A 17550-nucleotide genomic window follows, 5' to 3' on the forward strand; every position below is an offset into this window, starting at 1 on the left:
AGAGCAGTGGACAAAAAAGCTTGACTGGAGTGATTTCAAGAAAAAGTAAAGACAAAGCAGAGACAGAGCCTAAGGGAATGTAGATTCTGATGGAATTTTTCTGTGCAAGAGAAACAGATAAATGGAGGGAAAGTGTACAGGGTGCAAAAATGATTATTTAGTGAATCTAAAATTTGAAAAAACAACAAAGAGGGGCTGGATTTATTTATAATTACTGGTCACTTATGCTAATCTTAAATGGACCCTGGAGACTGTCTTTCCTCTCTATTCCTTTAACCTCTCACTATTCCCATGGGCGAGAAAGACCACCCCCATGGATCAGGGATGAACTGGACCCCAAGGAGCAGCCAGACCACCTTGGTAATTGGCAGAGGTTCTAGAAGGAAGCCTAAAGGAGAAACCGTAGCATCTGCGTGCTGGGCAAAGTCTCTCTTGTCCTCTCGTTTAGGGTCTCTTCCTCGTGTTCTCATCCTTTCTTGGCCATGATACTCCTTTCTCCTATTTTGGGTTTCTGCCCAGTGCTTTAGAATTTCACTTTTCAGAAAGCCAGTTGTCCTGACCAGAACTCTTAACTGCAGATAAAAAGAGAGAGAGACACACAGACACACACACACATACACACACACACACAGAGAGAGAGAGAGAGAGAGAGAAATCAAAACAATAAAATTCAAGCATAAACTAATCCCGATTGGTTTAGGTAAAAATGATGAATCAGTGTTTTCCTTTTCTTCCAATTTTTTTACCATCAAAGAAATGACCTTACAGTTCTGTTGTGGCTCAGTGGGTTAAGGATCTGGCATTGTCATTCTTGCACCTCAGGTTGCACTGTGGCGTGGGTTCAGTCTCTGGCCTGAACTTCCGCATGTCGTGGATATGGCCAAAAAGAAAAATAAGACATTAAAAAATAGGATTAACTCGTGGACCTAAGAGGAAATGTCCCTCCAAAATCCAGCTTATTACCTGCTTTTTTTTGTAATTTTTTTTTGTAAATAAAGTTTAATTGGATCACAGCTGTGCTAATTTATTTACCTGTTGTCAACAGTCCCTTTCATGCTCCCATGACAGCATTGATTGGTTGTGAAAGAAAGTGTATGGATGTAAAAGGCTAAAATCTTTGCCATATGGCCCTTGACAGAAAAAATTTGCTGATCCACTAGCCTATACTAATTTCCTAAACTGTGCCCTCAGTAATAGTACCATGGTGGGATACAATGACCACACAGACATGAAAACTCCAAATAAAACAAAGTTAAGCAAATCTCTTGAGTGTAGAACCCGAGAGACCCTTAAAATGTCACAATAAAGGTGAATCTCTAAAAGGGGAATAAAATGTACTTTGCTGGTTTAAGAATGGAATCTTACAGGACTTAGGAGGCCGTTATGGTTCTGATTCCTAAAAATGCCCAAATTCTGACCTGAAAGACACCTCTTTTTTCCATAAGTTCCTTTGACAAGTAAGTATCTATAAGGAAAAATGGAATAAGAACAAAATGCCACTTTATTAATAGCTGCTAATACTCCAGCGGAGGGCTGTCCTGTAAACGACCATAGTGAAGCATACGATTTACATCTTAAGGCACACAAGGGGCTTCCTATCCTCTGCCGATCTAAATCTTGGATTATTACCATCTCACGCCAGGCTCACGGATAAAGGAGGTTGAAGAGAAGGGGTAGGGAGCGGTATGCCGGATACTGCTGCAACCAAGTTACGTTTATTGCTGGGATCAGCAAAGAGTTGAAATGTGAGGTCCAACAACCATGGTGAGACACACAGCAGAAGAACACTTGGGGAAAAGGAACTTGTCAGGGCCAGGCCAAACAGAGGGTCCACTCTTCATTGGCTGAATTCTTTCCAGGAAAGAAGAGAGGTCTTTATTCTTACTGGGTTCTGCGGTCGTTATAGGGCATTAGAGCTCCCTCTTCTGATCTGTCAACTTTAAAGTTTTCATTTATTGTTTTACAGTCTCCATTTGAATCAAGATTTTTCTCTGAAAGCATCACTGGTCAAGAGTCAGATTTTTCAGTTCTAGAGGCCTTTTGTCCCTCAAGCCTAGTGGCTTTTCCTTGGTGTGATATCTCATGTTGGAGGGAAAGTGCACAGATTGGAGACCTACTGAGGTCCCATGTGAGTAACTAAGAGAGGTAGGAGGGAAAACTCCCAGATGCTTTTTATCTAAAGTTCTTCCTATGTTATTAAGGTCATAGATGTTGGTGATCATCTGCAGCATTATGTCATCATCAAAGATTTCCAATTAGCCTGGACTGGGTATCTTGGGTAAACGGTCCCATCAGAGGTTGTCTGCTTCTATTCTGGAAAATCTTTAATGCCAGGTCACTAGATAATGTGCAGTTTCAGCCAGGGTTGGGTGCTTTCTTTAGGTGCAAATCCAAGAGTCTCTTCCTTGGAGTTTGGCTGCCCAAGTATTGGTTAGCAATACCTGAGAGGGGCCTTCCCAGAAAGGATGAAGAGAGTTCTTCTGGAGGTGTCTTTTCCACTAGAAGAAATGTACAGGTTGGAAAGCGTGATGGCTCAGGTCTTTGTCTTCTAAGAGGACACCATGAGAAGATTGTCTTCCAAAATAGTTATTTTTAATAGAAGGAAATTAGTCCTTTGCTTATTGGAGTATCTCTCCTTTTCTCCGTTGTGGACCAAAAGAAATAGGAGGCAAGTGCATTGGGCCTCCTGTGACTATCTCAAAGGGTGAAAGATTATAAATTGCAAAAGGGGCGATTCTAAAACTTAGAAGGACCAAAGGCAGTGTTTTGGCCAAGATATTTGGAAGGTCACTGCAGATTTTGCTATTAAGTCTTAACAATGCTATTTACACATTTAACTAAACCAGAACTTTGAGGGTGGCAAATGCAGTGAAACTTTAAAACCAGCCAAACAGCACACACTTGTCAATGTACCTGACCTGTTAAGTGGGTTCTTGGTCACTATGAAGTTTGATAGGAGTTTCTCTAGCAGGGATAAACTTTCCCAAAAAGGCTTTAGCCACAGAAGAGGCAGTAGCCCATCTGTAAGGGAAGGCTTCATGCCAATGAGAAAACTTACAGCCCATGACTAAAACTTATTTATATTCATTAGATAGAAGAAGTTGTATGAAATCCATTTGCCAGACCTCGAATTTTTCATCAGGGAGTTTAAAATTTCCAAGAGCAGTAAGAACAGGTTTTTCCCTGGGTTGTATTTTGGATAAGTGGAACAAGTGCGGAGGGCACTTTCTGCAGCTTTTTGGTGTGTGTTTCCTCACCAGTACTGACTCATGAATGTGACCATTTTGTTAGTACACCAGTAAATTAATGCATGTATACTAGTGAGGGGTGGAAATCTTTGAGTTTCCAGTAGGACTGGGTTGCCTTTTGATCTAAACCAGAGATTTCTCTCTATAAAAACAACAATTGTTGCAGCTCCAATTTTATTTTTCCTTTTCTGAGGCCACTTGTGGGTTTCTTATGCCAGTTTTTTTCTAAATTACCATTTGGGAAAATATCCCTTTGGACCATGACAGAGGTTTGACCTGCCTTTGTTTCCTTTAAGGACAGGATGTCTTGTAGAAATATCAGCAAGAAGACTTCCTTTAGCTTCCAGAGAGTCGAGTTTAGATGGTCCCAAAATCTAATAACAGCTAAAGTGGCAGTAACATCATTGCACCCAGTAATTGCTGCACGTAGCGGTGATTTTATGGTTTATTTCTGCTGGAACTAAGGTAGCCATGTTGCCTTCACAGCATTCCAAAATTATGAGCTACTCTGAGAACATATCTACTATCACTAAAAGGTTGGCAATTTTGCCCTTGGCTGAAGTACAAGTCTGTGTAAGAGTATATAATTCAGCATGTTGGGCTGAAGCAGCCATAGTTAAAGATGCGGCCTCAACAACATCAAAAGCACTTGCAACAGCATACTCAGCACACTATTTGCCATTAGCACCTTTTAAATATGAATCATCATTGAATCATGAAAAGTCAGTGTTATCCAGGGGAATTTCCTTTCAGTCATCATGAGGAGTCAGGAAGTCGTGTGTTGCTGTTGACTGACATAAGGGACCTCCTCGGTGATGGCGGGCGAAAGAGTAGCAGGGCCATGGTTATCACAACACAGAGTTATGAGAGGAGCAGTTAACAAAAGGATTTCATAGGAGGTGAGGTGGTTGAATGAAAAATGTTGAGAATGATAAGAATTCAGGAGAGCTTCTACTGCATGAGGTACAGAAATTGTTAAAGGGAATCCCACAGCAAAATTTTTGGTGGTCTTAACCAAAAGAGCAGTGGCTATACTGCCTAAGCAAGAGGGGTATCCCCATGCCACAGGGTCTGGATACTGGTTATAATACCCCTGTGTGTCAACGTGGGCTCCCATGTTTTGGGGTGGGTACCACACCCTTGCTTTTCATAAACAAAAAGGAAAAGGGGAATATGATAATTGGGATGCCCACCGGCAGGTGAGTTCATCCAACATTCCTTTAAGGCCTTAGAAACTGTGCTGTCCTGATTTTCCCATAAAGTTGTGTTGAGGTGGTTATTATTTTCTAAAACAGAGAGAGATTTGGCCATGATAGATAGAGACATTTGGAACCTAAGTTCAGCAATAACCAACTGTCTGGAGAAAACTTCATGGTTGGTGCTTAGTTTTGGGTTTGGGATACCCAGGATACCATAAAGTTTTTCTGGATCTAGGTGTGGTCCTTGACCTTGTACCAGATGCCCTAAATATAAAACCTGGATTTGGGCAAACTGCTGTTTTTCTTTGCTTACCTTATATTCCTTTAAGACTGACAGCTTTAGGAAGTAGATGATGTCTTCTCTGAAGAGACTTGAGAAGGAGAGCAAAGAAGCAAGTCACTCACATATTGCAACAAAGTAGAGCCCAAGGGAACATGTCAACCAGATCAGCCTTCGGGATTTGTGAGAAATAAAGACTCTCCTTAAAATCCAGAAGCGTTACTGTCCAGGAGAATTTTTTTTTTCTTCCCAAGTGAAGGCAAAAAGTATTGGCTAGCTTCATCAACTGGAATACTAAAGAATGAACTATGTATGTCAATTATAATAATAAGGAATTTATATCTGATGGCAATGGATATTAGTAACCTGTGAAGGTTAGAAAAAAACAGGGTATGGAGGGAAAACAATGCTTGTTGAGTGGAGGTCCTGGACAAATCTCCACCTTCAGCGCTTAGGTTTTCTTGCAGCTAAAATGGGAGTGTTGTAGGGATTAATGCAGGGAAAAATATGAGGCCTTGTGCTTTGTAATATTCTGCTATGGGTTTTATAACTTAATGGGCTTTTTTAACCTATAGGGTGCTGATTAATTCTGGAAAGACGTTGGGAGATCCATCTGAATCTTGATGGGAGGTGCACTGTGAGTTTTGCTCCATTGGAGCTTTTGCCCATAAGGAGGATAGTAGCTGATTCATCAGGAACAAATGATCAGTGCTTCCAGAATCAGCTATAGTGCTATCAGAGGTAGAACACATAAAAGATGTCAGAGGTCATTTAATTCACCTGGTTTGTTACTTTGATGACTACTGTCAGTTTCTAAAATGATTCCCCCCTTTCGTAAGAAATTCTAGCATGATGTTTCTCCAAGAAGTCTTAGACAAATCAATGGATGGGGTGGCACAACTAAGAAGAAAAGGGTGTATCTTTCTCAAAAGGGCTAAAAAAAAAGGGGGGGGGAACTAGATTCAGAGACAGAAATCTCTTGGAGTTCATGAAAGCATCACTGTGTGAACTGTTTGAATATTCTGACCAGAGACTGGTTTGTATTAGTGGAGTTGAGTGTGGCTCCAGTACCAATTAGGACTGGAATATTTTCTTTGAAATATGGAAATATGTTTTTCAAGATGATTAGTAGGGAGGAATGGGAAGAGCCCCTGTAATTCCTTGGAGCCCTGTCATTGGGAATTGAGGGGATGTTGTAAAGGCTAGTTAGAGGGCTGAAGCCACCTGAAGTGCCTAAATTTGTAACCATATCATCACCAGTGTCCCAACTCTGTGCAATAACAGCAGAAACTAGATGGTTTTGTTTTTGTTTAGGGGTCTTTTTTGCCAGGGTTGAAGACTAAGAATGTTGGCTCTCTTCCTTTGAGGTGACTCATCTCCAGCAGAGAAAGCAGGTTTGCCAGACTGACTAAATCTGGAATGAACACAGTTCCCCATTCCATCCTGGTCCTTCTTACTAGAAGGGAAAGATTTTAGTTCAGTATACTAATAAAGAAAGTGTTCAAAGCTACCTGAGTGGAGTCAACATCTGAAGGGAGACTAGACTTTTGTTTTAAAATAATCTAAAGTAAATTGTAATAGTCATGAACAGGTTAATCAGATTTTTATGTGCAAATCTGAATTTTGTTCCAATGCACAGGCTTTGGAAAAGCCCTAGGGATTGCTCTATGAAGTTGCCTGGTGATTATAAGCCTGATCATATAATCAGTTAGTGGGCTGGTTTCCCCACTGTAATTCTAGAGACAGTTTAGGATTTTTCCAATCAGCCGTTTCCTGATCCAATGCCGGGCTGGCTTTCCCTGACAGGCATATAAACTAGCTGATAGAAGTCAGAGAAACCACGTTGGTAAGTTTGAGTGACTATATTCAATTTCCCAGCCCATCTGGAGGATCTTCGGTTCCTTTGAGAAGAAATTTGACTACGGCTCACAGCTCAGCTTTAGTCCAGGAAGGGTAAGAAATTAAGGGTTTAGCCTCTGGATCCTTAGAAAGCTTAATTTGAAAGGGACAATTTCTGACCATTCAGAGGAAAAGGGAGTGGGAGAGTTCCAGAGGAAAGGGGGAATTCAAAAGAGAGTGAGTATGAAGGAATTGAGGGCCTAGAGGAGGCATAGGTGGCATAGAAGGGAAAGGCGAATGTGGCACCAGGATGGAGTATGAGCTTGAGGAGCCAAAGGAGCAGGGCAAGACAGCACGGAGGGCAAGCCTGAGACAGAGACTTCCAGATCTATTTTATCTTTCTTGAATCATTTGTGTGTCTCAGTTACTCTGAAAATCTGCATTTGCAGAGAGGTAATTTTAGATTCCTGATAAGGTTGGAAAGCCTCAAAATAGCAGTTGAAATAGGTATTCCATTCAGTGCTAGAAATTTTTGAGCTATTGTAATCTAACTCAGTTTGAAGAAAATTAAGCTTGAGAATTTAGAAATTTCCCTATAATGGCCATGGCTAGTTTAAATTGTCTTTGGTCAGGTTGGGTCCATTTAGTTAGAAATGCACATGAGGAAAGGATATGATTTTTAAACATGAAATCTGCCAGACTCCTTGCAGGGGAAACCCTCAAACTACTGAGATAACTGATTCCATTTCTCAGAGTTTTTTCTCTTGAGTAAAAGAGCAATTTTCAGAGGGCTCAAAGAGCTCAATTCAAACAACTTGCAATGCATGCATTCTTCAGGCCTAATACCAGCACGTTCTAAGTTAACAGTTTAGTCTCAGGCAGCTCCTATTCCAAAGGAATGGGCCGATGGCTGAACTGGCCCATCTTCACCAAAGCAGCCCTTGCTCCTGAAGGAATAGCCTGAAGGCATCTCAACCAGCTTCACTGAACCAGACACATCTCAAAATCAGACTGAAATGTCAGTTTAGTACTTGCATACAAAAGAAAACCTTAATCAGAAAGATGAAACCTTAAAGCAGATGCCTAATAAAGCCTGGAGAGCTTCAAAGGCAGAGAGGGTGTGAGCTTGGATCCAGGAGAAAGATGTAGCTTTAAACTCCAGGGATCAGCAAGAAAACTAACGAGCTCAGTGGATTCAAGTCGGGGTACCAAACCTGTTTGCTCATCAGCCCTGGAGCCTTCAAGGGATCTTATCTAGTCCCTGTACAGGTCATCAAAATGTTGGCCTAAAACAAAGAGACTGTCAGATATTTCTCTAGCCAAGATGAGTTTATCCAGGATCAGCAGGGAATTGCAATTCAGGGTCTTCAACCATGGCAAACCACATGCAAGTCTTCACAGAGCACCAGAAGGAGAATACTTTCATAGAGGAGAAAAGAAAGTTGGGACTGCTATAGTTAACATGGCTTTTCATTTTAACAGTTAACATGGCTGCGTCCTTGCCCGTAAAGAAGACTAGAACCCTTCCTCCTCTGGGATTCTAATATCATTGGAGCATATGAGAGCTCCCCCTTTGCTATCCCAACTCTACGTAATTAAGATTACTACTTATTAATTTTTTACAAGGTTTCTTTGTATATTAGGATCAGCAGGGTCATTTTCACAAAGGAAAAAAATACTCGGAAAGGTTTTTAGGGTAGACTCCAGAAATGTCAAAATTCAGTTCTCTGCATTATTTGAATAGACTTTTAGGAGAGTTGTAGCATCTCCTTTTCTGGAAATCACTAGGAACATTAAGGGTCATGTAAGTGACAGAGATCTTGCATGGTTTGCAGACAGGTCGCAAGAGAAATGAAGGCTTACTGGAATAACTAAATGGAGCTGTCTGCAAAGAGAATGAGCTTTCTTGGTGGGTGGCAAACTTACAGAACTAAAAATGTACCAGTGTATGATAAATTGTAGAGGGAGTTAAAATATCTCAACTGTCCTAGGATTCTAAATTTTTAAGTTCTAAAGTGCTAACCAGCTCTTAGATTCTGAGTCTGATATATAATCATTGCATACCATTTTGTTTTGCTGTTTTTCAAAGACAAGGCCGATTTTACATTTTATGTCTATAAAAATAATGTCTATGTCCACTTGGGGGTAGTAAAGTTTTTTTTTTTTTTTTAATATATCCAGGGAGTTTTCAGTATTTCTTCTGCAAATGCATTGGATGTGAGTGAAAATAGTATCAATTAAATGTGATATTTCTTTTATTTTGTTAAGTGACAGTTTCTTCTAGTGCATAAATATATACCATAGGGATTGTGGGCAAACATAGATTTCATTTCCTTTTTTTTCTTTCCTATAATGCCCGGAGGTTTAAAAACCTACAAGTTAAAATTTTATCAGCAATAAATATGCCCAGAAGCTGAATGGTATTTGAGTTAGTTCTATAATGGTGGTCTCACTATTGGTCTCATTATATTCAATTCAATTCAATTCAATTCAATAAGATAGTCTCAAGATGGTTTGAAAATTCCCGAGTTGTAAAGATAAGCTAACACTTGAATTACTCTCCTCCTCTTAAACTATTTCAGGATTTTTATTATTACTATAATAACATAACAAATTACTACAGAATAATGGATGCAAATCAGCTGAGTACCCCTGGCTCAGGATTTGGCAGGAGGCTGTGGTCAAAGTGTCTACAGGCCTGCCGTCATTTTGGGCTTGACTGGGAGTGAATCTGCTTGCAATACCCCTGGCAGCCAGCTTCTCCAGAGAAAGCTAGCTGAGAGAGAAGGAGAACATGCCAGGAGAGAAGCCCGAGTCTTTTCTGTAACCTAATCTTAAAAGTGACACTCTTTCCTATTCCGTTAGTTAGAAGCAAGCCTGTCAAGCCCCACCCACACTCAAGGAGAGGGGGTTACAAAGTCCTCAGGGATGGGGATCCTTCTAGGGTCCGTTTTACAAACTGCCCAACACAGATGAAGATTTTACAAGTGAAAAATTAATGAAGAAAGCCTGCAGTACTTAATCAGATTTCCATTTGATGAGTGTAGTAACCAGAACGTCTTGCCCTGGTGTCGGTAGACAGGGGTTCTGTGCTGACCAGCTGCAGCACGCAGACCCTTAAGTCCTGAATCTTGGTTTCCTCGTCATCAAAGAGAGGCAGTTTGATGATACTCTTTAATTTCCCTTCCCATTTGGATATTCTTTCCCAACAAACAAAATTCTGTTCTCAGGGTGTCCAACTCTCATTGCTTTAGACAAGAGTTTCTCAGCCTCAGACTGTCGACTTTTAGGTCTGATAATTCTTTGTTGCTGTGGGAGGGGGATGCTGTCTTGGACATTGTAGGATGGTGAACAGCATTCCTGGCCTCTGCTCACTAGATGTCAGGAGCAACCTGTTATTTGTGACACTAAAAATGTCTCTGGACAAGGAGGACCCAGATCTAGGCAGGGCTATAACTAAATCCAACATGCAGAAAAGCCCCTTTCCTTTTCTGTAATATTTTCATTTTTTTTTTCCATTAAGAAAAAGAATCTATAAATTAATTAATACTTGAGTGTGACTAACTTACAAGTATTTACAATTTAAAGAAGGGATCTTTTAAGATAGAAATTCAAGGCCTAGAGATGAGAGGGTGTTTCTAGGGACTCTAAGGGGATGGGGTGGAGGGGGGGGACACTATTTGAACTGTATTCTGGGTGTTTTCATGAGCGTATTCGTGGATGATAGTAACAGTTGAATTAGTTTCCTGAGTAAGCAAATTGTCCTCTCTAATGTGAGTGGGCCTCATTCAATCAATTGAAAACCTGAATAGAACAAAAAGGCTGAGTAAGAGGGAAGTTGCCTGCTTGTCTGAAGGAGCTGGTCCACTGGTCTTTTCTTGCCTTTGGGCCAGACTCTCCTGGTTCTCAGGCCTTGAGACCCAGAATCTGTGACTACACAATCGGGGCTCTTGGGTCTCCAGATGGTTTGTTACAGATCCTGAGTCTCTTCAGCCTTCATAATCACATGAACCTCCTTAGGATAAGTCACTTTCTGTCTCTCTTGCTCTTTCTTTCTTTCCTTTTCCTCCCTTCCTTCCTTCCCTCCTTTCTAGCATGGATAGGAGAATTTCACACAATCACAACTTTTCTAAGCATCATATTCTAGGGCTGAGCCCTATGCTGCCCCAGGGCCCTCCCATGGCCATTCTTAACTCCTAAGAACCATTGCCAAGGAGGTTCTCCTTGCCCAAACATTGTCAGGCTCCTTCGAGCTCTCTTTTTGATGAAGCCTCTCTTTGGACCCCATCTTTGTTAGAGTCTAGTTGTAGTAAAGAATCCTGCAAAGTCCGTTTATCCTTCCTACCATTGATATCCAATTAAGCTCTTTCCCTCTATTGTTTATCTAATCAAGTTCCCCTTCCCCTCCCCAACCCTTGATACCTAAGTATGTTCCTCTTAGTAATTTTTTTTGGTCTTTTTTTGTTTGTTTGTTTTTAGGGCCATACCTGCTGCACATGGAAGGCTAGGGGTCGAATCAGAGCTGTAGCTGCTGGCCTATATCAAAGACACAGCAACGCAGATCTGAGCCATGTCTGTGACCTACACCACGGCTCATGGCAATGCCAATCCTTAACCCACTGAGCAAGGCCAGGGATAGAACCCATGTCCTCATGGATACTAGTTGGGTTCATTAACCACTGAGCCATGGTGGGAACTCCCCTCTTAGTAATTTAAATCTACTTCCTCATCCTTACCATTGTCCATAAGTCTCAACATGGTCCTCTTGTAGATGAGCTGAATTCAGTCTCTCCCTTCCACTGCAATAACCTCTATCCCTTATTACAGTGGTCCTGAAAAAAATCTTCCTTACCATTTTAAATAAATATCTGGTGCAACGTTTGGCTTTATTTTATACTACAGTGCAATAATAGCTGCAGTAAATAAAAAATCACAGGGGCTGGATTAAATCTAGATGCTTAGACATTTCTTCAATTTGGGTCCAAGTGTGATTTAGATTCTTTTTTTTTTTCAACTTTTAATATGAACCATGTAACAGTCACCTAGTCATGTTTTAAAGCTACTACCTTCTGTAAGAATAAGTCTGTAATGGAGAATGTAAACTAATTTTACAGCTAATCAAATAGACATAAACCTATTGATGAAATCCTCTTTAATAGGGTTCAAAGACTAATATTACAGGTTTAAGGATTATGCTGTTTTTAGATTATACTTTATTTTCTGAATTAGCCAGGCTGTATGTGCTCCCCATTCTTTCAAATGTAGTGAGATACAGGAGGGGTCATAGGCAAGAGTGTGGGGCAGTTGGTCCTGATACCACTACTGCTACTCACTGTGTTATCTTAGACACTATTTTATTTTGTGCTTTAGGCAGATTGTATAGATTTGTACCTCAGAGCTGGAGGTGTAGACTTAGAACTAGTTAAACCTCACCTTTAACAATTATTAGCTGTGTGACCTTGGACATGTCACTTACCTATTTTATTTCAGTGTATTTTTCTTCTATGAAATGAAGATTGTAATTATGCTCATTTTTTAGGATTGTTCGGAAAGTTAAATCAGATGATAAATATGAAGCTCTTAATACAGTAGCTAGGAAATCGCAGTAAATATGGATACATGAAAGAAACATTAGGTTAGATAATCTTGAAACTCCATTTTCTAAATTTATCTAAATTTCATTAAGTTATATAGGAGTTTAAAACAACCTATATGTCTCCATTCAGCCAGGGTCAAAGTTAAGAATACATAATGTAACATGAATGTAAAGTTCTGTTCAGTCAGTAAACTTGAATAATCATAGATTCTATAGATGAGGACAAGGAGTTATTTGTTACTCAGTCTCTGTGTTTGTAGATCTAACACAATGTGTGCCACTTGATATATATTTAGTACTTACCAGGTTGGGACATTGAATAGAGTATCAATGTAGAACATTTAGTAACAGTTTCCAGGTCATTATTTGTATGAATGGCAGTTTAGTTGTCCTTGTCAAGCCTTAGTTATCTCTTCTGTCAAATGGGGCTTGTTAAAAGGTTTACTTGATGAATATGTAAAGCATGTGGCCCAGTACATGCCTCATAGTAAGCATTCAATAAAACAGCCATATGCAATGTAAATTTGATATCGAGGTTCAGGGATGCAGCTAAACCTCTTTTTCTACATGTACCAGAAATAGTGGAACAATTAATACCCCAGTGGCTTGTCTTATTATTCACCCTTGAGCTTGGTATTGATGCTAGAATGATCACATTAGTTAGATCCTAGGCCTTGTCTTCTAATTCTGAAAGCCAAAAACCAGACATTTAATTCCCCAGATGAAGACTGGCCGAAAGACCTTCAGAAATAATTAATATGCGTGGCCATTTTTAGAAGCCTGGGTACCTTGTGGTTTTTCTGACTGCCCTATCATAATATTGATTAATCTTTCATGTAACAGGGAAACAATCTCTAGTGTATATTTTTGCCTTCATTATTAATGAAATCTTAACCATTGGTGGTAGACTCTTGGGCAGCTTATCTGGAAACAACTGAAAAAAAAATCCTGACACATTTCTTGGGGTAGAGCTCATTTAAATCATCTTACATGTGAATACTGCCAACGAGAGGAACAGTGTCTAAAAACTGTAAACAAAATGAAATGATGTTAAAAAATAGGTCTTCATGAAGCAAATACTCCCATTCCTCTGTGTCATTTTCTGACACTTATTCTAGCACTTCCTAGGTGTCCAACACTGTCTCAAGGGTGTTACAAATAGTATATTAACTTATTTAATCCTCATGTCACCCCTCGGATATATGTCCATTTTATAGGCAGGGAAACTGGGCCACAGAGAGATTAGGTGACCTGCCCAAGGTCACACAGCTAAGCCTGTTACCCCCAGCATTTGAACTCGGGCATCTGGCACCAGTGCTGATGCTCTTGACTTAATGTGTTTGCTTTCCCATCTGCTTTAATGATTTAGTCTAAGTCATAAAGAGTAATCTTTGGAGATCTTAAACTGAGAAGCTTTTTAAAAGATGTCAGTGAAATATAGCCACATGTGGAATCAATGTAGTGTAATGGGGGAACTCAGACTTTGGAGTCAGATGGTTCTGGGTTCTGATTTGCTGTGTTATTTATTAAATGTGTGTCCTTAATCCCAACATTTCAGTTCCTCTGGTAGTGTTACGCCCTACATCCTTTGTGGGGCCAGGGCCTCATGGTGACTGCAGTGTATTTCTGGGCCCCTTAACTTTGGGATTGGCTTTGGACCTACTTGCCATGAGGAGCCCCTACTCCTTGTGGCCACTGTCTCCATCTGCCCCAGTCTGGGTTGAAGAGGAACCAGCCCAGCTAACCTGCAGATATCAGTGAGACGTAAAGACTTAATGCTCTGTGTTGCACTCAGACTTTGTGCTTGCTTGTCCATTTTTCCAAGTGTCAAGTTATTGGTTAAATCTTTTTCAACCACAAAGGGGGAGTAATAGCAACACCTCCCTCTCAGTAAAGCTATGAGAACTTACCAAGCTAAGAGTATAAATGAATGTTATGTGGTAAAACTTATTTCAGTTTCTAAAGAATTGGTAATAAAGTTAGGGTCAATGTTAAAATTTTCAGAGTTCCCATTGTGGCTCAGCGGTAATGAACCCAACTAGTATCCATGGGGATGTGGGTTCAATCCCTGGCCTTACTTTGTGGGTTAAAAATCTGGTGTTGCCATGAGAGGTATATGTCGCAGATGGGGGTCAGATGCTGTGTTGCTGCAGCTGTGGTGTAGGCCAGCCACTACACCTCTGATTCGACACCTAGGCTGGGAACTTCCATATGCCACAGGTGTGGCCCTAAAAAGACCAAAAAAAATCAAATTGTCGCTGTTTACAGACAGAAGCCTGAAATTATGATATTCCTTTTATTGGTATAATATTCAAATAGGCAAGCTTACCCAAGCTTGATTAAGACATATTTTCAAAATATCTATTTTGTAACAAAACACCCGTATCTATGCATTAATGTGGGGTTTTTAACATACAAGTAATTTCATGTTTTTGAAAGGAATGAAGTGCTTTTTTTAAAATTTTTTTAAAAAGAAGCTCAGTGTAACCATTCTAGCCTATTGAATTCTGATATATATTTTTTGCAATGTACATATTTGACTGGCAATAGTATAAGCTGGGTATATCCAACAATTTCTAGGCCATGTTAGGTGAGTGAAAACTTTCAAATACTGACATTATCTAGAACAGTTTTCCAAAGTGTAACACACACACACACACACACACACACAGACACTCACACACACACACACACACACACACATATATATATATATATATATATACATATATATATATATATATATATATAAAACATCGAATTCACATGTGATTTAATGATCTAAAGGGATAAAAAAAAGGAAGGGATTGAAGTTCTCTTCTGGCAGAGCTGGTTAAAGATCTGGGATTGCCACGGCTGTGGCTCAAGTTACTGCTGTGGTGTGGGTTTGATCCTTGGCCTGAGAACTTTAGCCGCAGGCACAACAAAAAGAGAGAGAGAGGAAGTAGATTAGTTAGATGAGCTGGACTTTTGCTTGGCTTGCCTGAACCTATATAACCTCAAGCTTCTTTAAAATGTTTATATTGTACATTTCCACATATTTAAAAGATGATATCTCCAGCCCTGTAGAGAGGATGTGAAAATGTTCCATCATTTTTCAGTGACTCCTGTGGGATATTTAAAAACAGATGTACAGGGAAGATGGGTAGATCTGTTGCTATTTTCTGCATGAGAATTAATGGACAACAGCAAGAGTAATTTTTCTATTCTAGGTTAATTATAAAATGCTGATGAGGCTTTCATGTCATAATTAGTATGCTTTAGCTTATTTGATCTCATACCTCTGGGTCAAAATCTGGTTCACTGATTATTTTTTCAATGAGTTAACCATAGCTTTAAGTGGTCTGTAGTTTTAATGGTGCTGTTGGGAATCTAGTCTACAAACAAATCACATGCATTCCAGTGACATGGCAGATGGCCAGCATATTGATAGTATCGTGTTGATAAGCCAGCTCTCTGATGTGCAGTGTTTGCCAGTTTCTATGGTGTAAATATTTCCACTGTGGCTGATTTCAAGCTAAAAATTGTTTGACAATAGCCTCTCAAATATCCTAAATATGTAACAGTAAACTTTTGCGAGCCAGTGAGGACCAGCAATAGCACACTACTAAATAGCTAATTCTTATACATACTGGACTATTATGTTGAAATAATGAAGTTTTTAATGATCCTGCAGTGCCTTCATTCAGCTACAATTCATTTATTAAGAGAGTATCTTTATGTAAGGCTGTTTAGAATAGTGATTATAATTAAGTGATAGACTACTTTGAAGAGCTAATCAAAGCTTTAAACCTTTTCTACAAGAAAAAAAAGTATATGCTAAGAATTATGAATACAATTTCTTGTACTCCTGAAATTTGTCCATGGCTCTCAGATTAATAATTTCTACAATCTCTCTGGGCCCAGACAAACTAATTTGGCAAGCAACATTTTGAATTCTTTGCTTCAGATCACGGTTTATGAATTACTAGAGAGATCAAAAGCCACTATTTCATTGTGGAAGAGTTAAATTACCAATACTTTATTAATCATGTTTACTATCTGGATTCTTCTATCATTATTCTAAAATTCAAGGATCAGAAAGAATTCATGAGATCATGAGGTCCACTGTTAGCTCAGGGCAATGCCAGATCCTTACCCCACTGAGCGAGGCCAGGGATTGAACCCACAACCTCAAGGTTCCTGGTTGGATTCATTTCCATTGCACCACAACAGGAATTCCCTTTTCCTCCATTTTAATTCTAGGCTTAATTAAACCTATTGCTCTCTAATTTGGTCAGAAACTTTTTTTTAATGTATAGTCCTATAGTACACATATTTGGATTTTTGTGGCACGCTTCACAAATAGATTTAAACAATTCTGTAATGATTTTCAAAAATAATAATTTCTTCTACTAATATATATTTTAAAGGCCAGGTGATACCACAGTGCACATCACAAAATAGGTAGGGAAGATTTGTTGAATGAAATAATTAAATGCTAATTTTTATATATTCATTTTTAAGAGAAAAAAGGTAAATGAAGAGAAAACAAAGAGGCCAAAGTTTTAATCAAATAACCAAATTCCTAGCTTCAATTTTAGTATTACTTCATTTTCTATCCATCTACCTACAACAGAAACATTTTTAGTCCAGGTCATTGGGAGTTGGTGTTAAACATGATGATCCTACTAGACCTTCATTCAAAAGGCGAGAAGGGGACATTTCCCTCATATGTGAGATTTTGTTTCACTGAGCCTTTTCAACTTAATCCTCAAATGACGAGAGAATTATGCTCACCGACATAAACCATCACTAAGAATTCAAATTCATTAAAGCTGGCTTATAACTGACTAGGAGATTTAAAAATATATTGACTCCGAAGATGACTGTTCGGTTAGGTAATGATGGTGTGAGAGACCAGCACTCCCATCTGTAAAAATGGTTCATTAAATGTGAGGAAAATCCGCAGACTAAGTGGTAGAACTTGCATGTTTTAGTGTCAGGAAAGCCGGGGGCTGGGAAGGGCTTTCTCACACCACCTGCGCAGCAGGCATGCCGTTATAATCACCGCTGATTAAACAACAGACTGAAGGTCGTATGTCCCTGTCGGAAACCAAAGCTTAGGTTTTTGGCTCTTTAACATGCTTTCATTTGGAGTTGTTTGGCTCAGCACATTGAAATGTGAAGTCCACTCGCTTACCATATGTTTATTGAACATCTAGCATTGTGGTCAATACATTGTTAGGATTCTAGTAACAGCAGAAAGGAACACAGGATACTTTGTGCTCTTGACAAATTTACATTCTAGCAAAGCAAGAATATAAACTATGGAAATAGAAAGCAGAGTGAAGAAAGCTTAAGGAGATGTAAGCTGATAGGAAAGTCAAATACCACTTCTATTTGAAT

Source organism: Phacochoerus africanus, chromosome 1 (genome assembly GCF_016906955.1).
Source record: "Phacochoerus africanus isolate WHEZ1 chromosome 1, ROS_Pafr_v1, whole genome shotgun sequence".
Taxonomy (NCBI): Eukaryota; Metazoa; Chordata; class Mammalia; order Artiodactyla; family Suidae; genus Phacochoerus; species Phacochoerus africanus.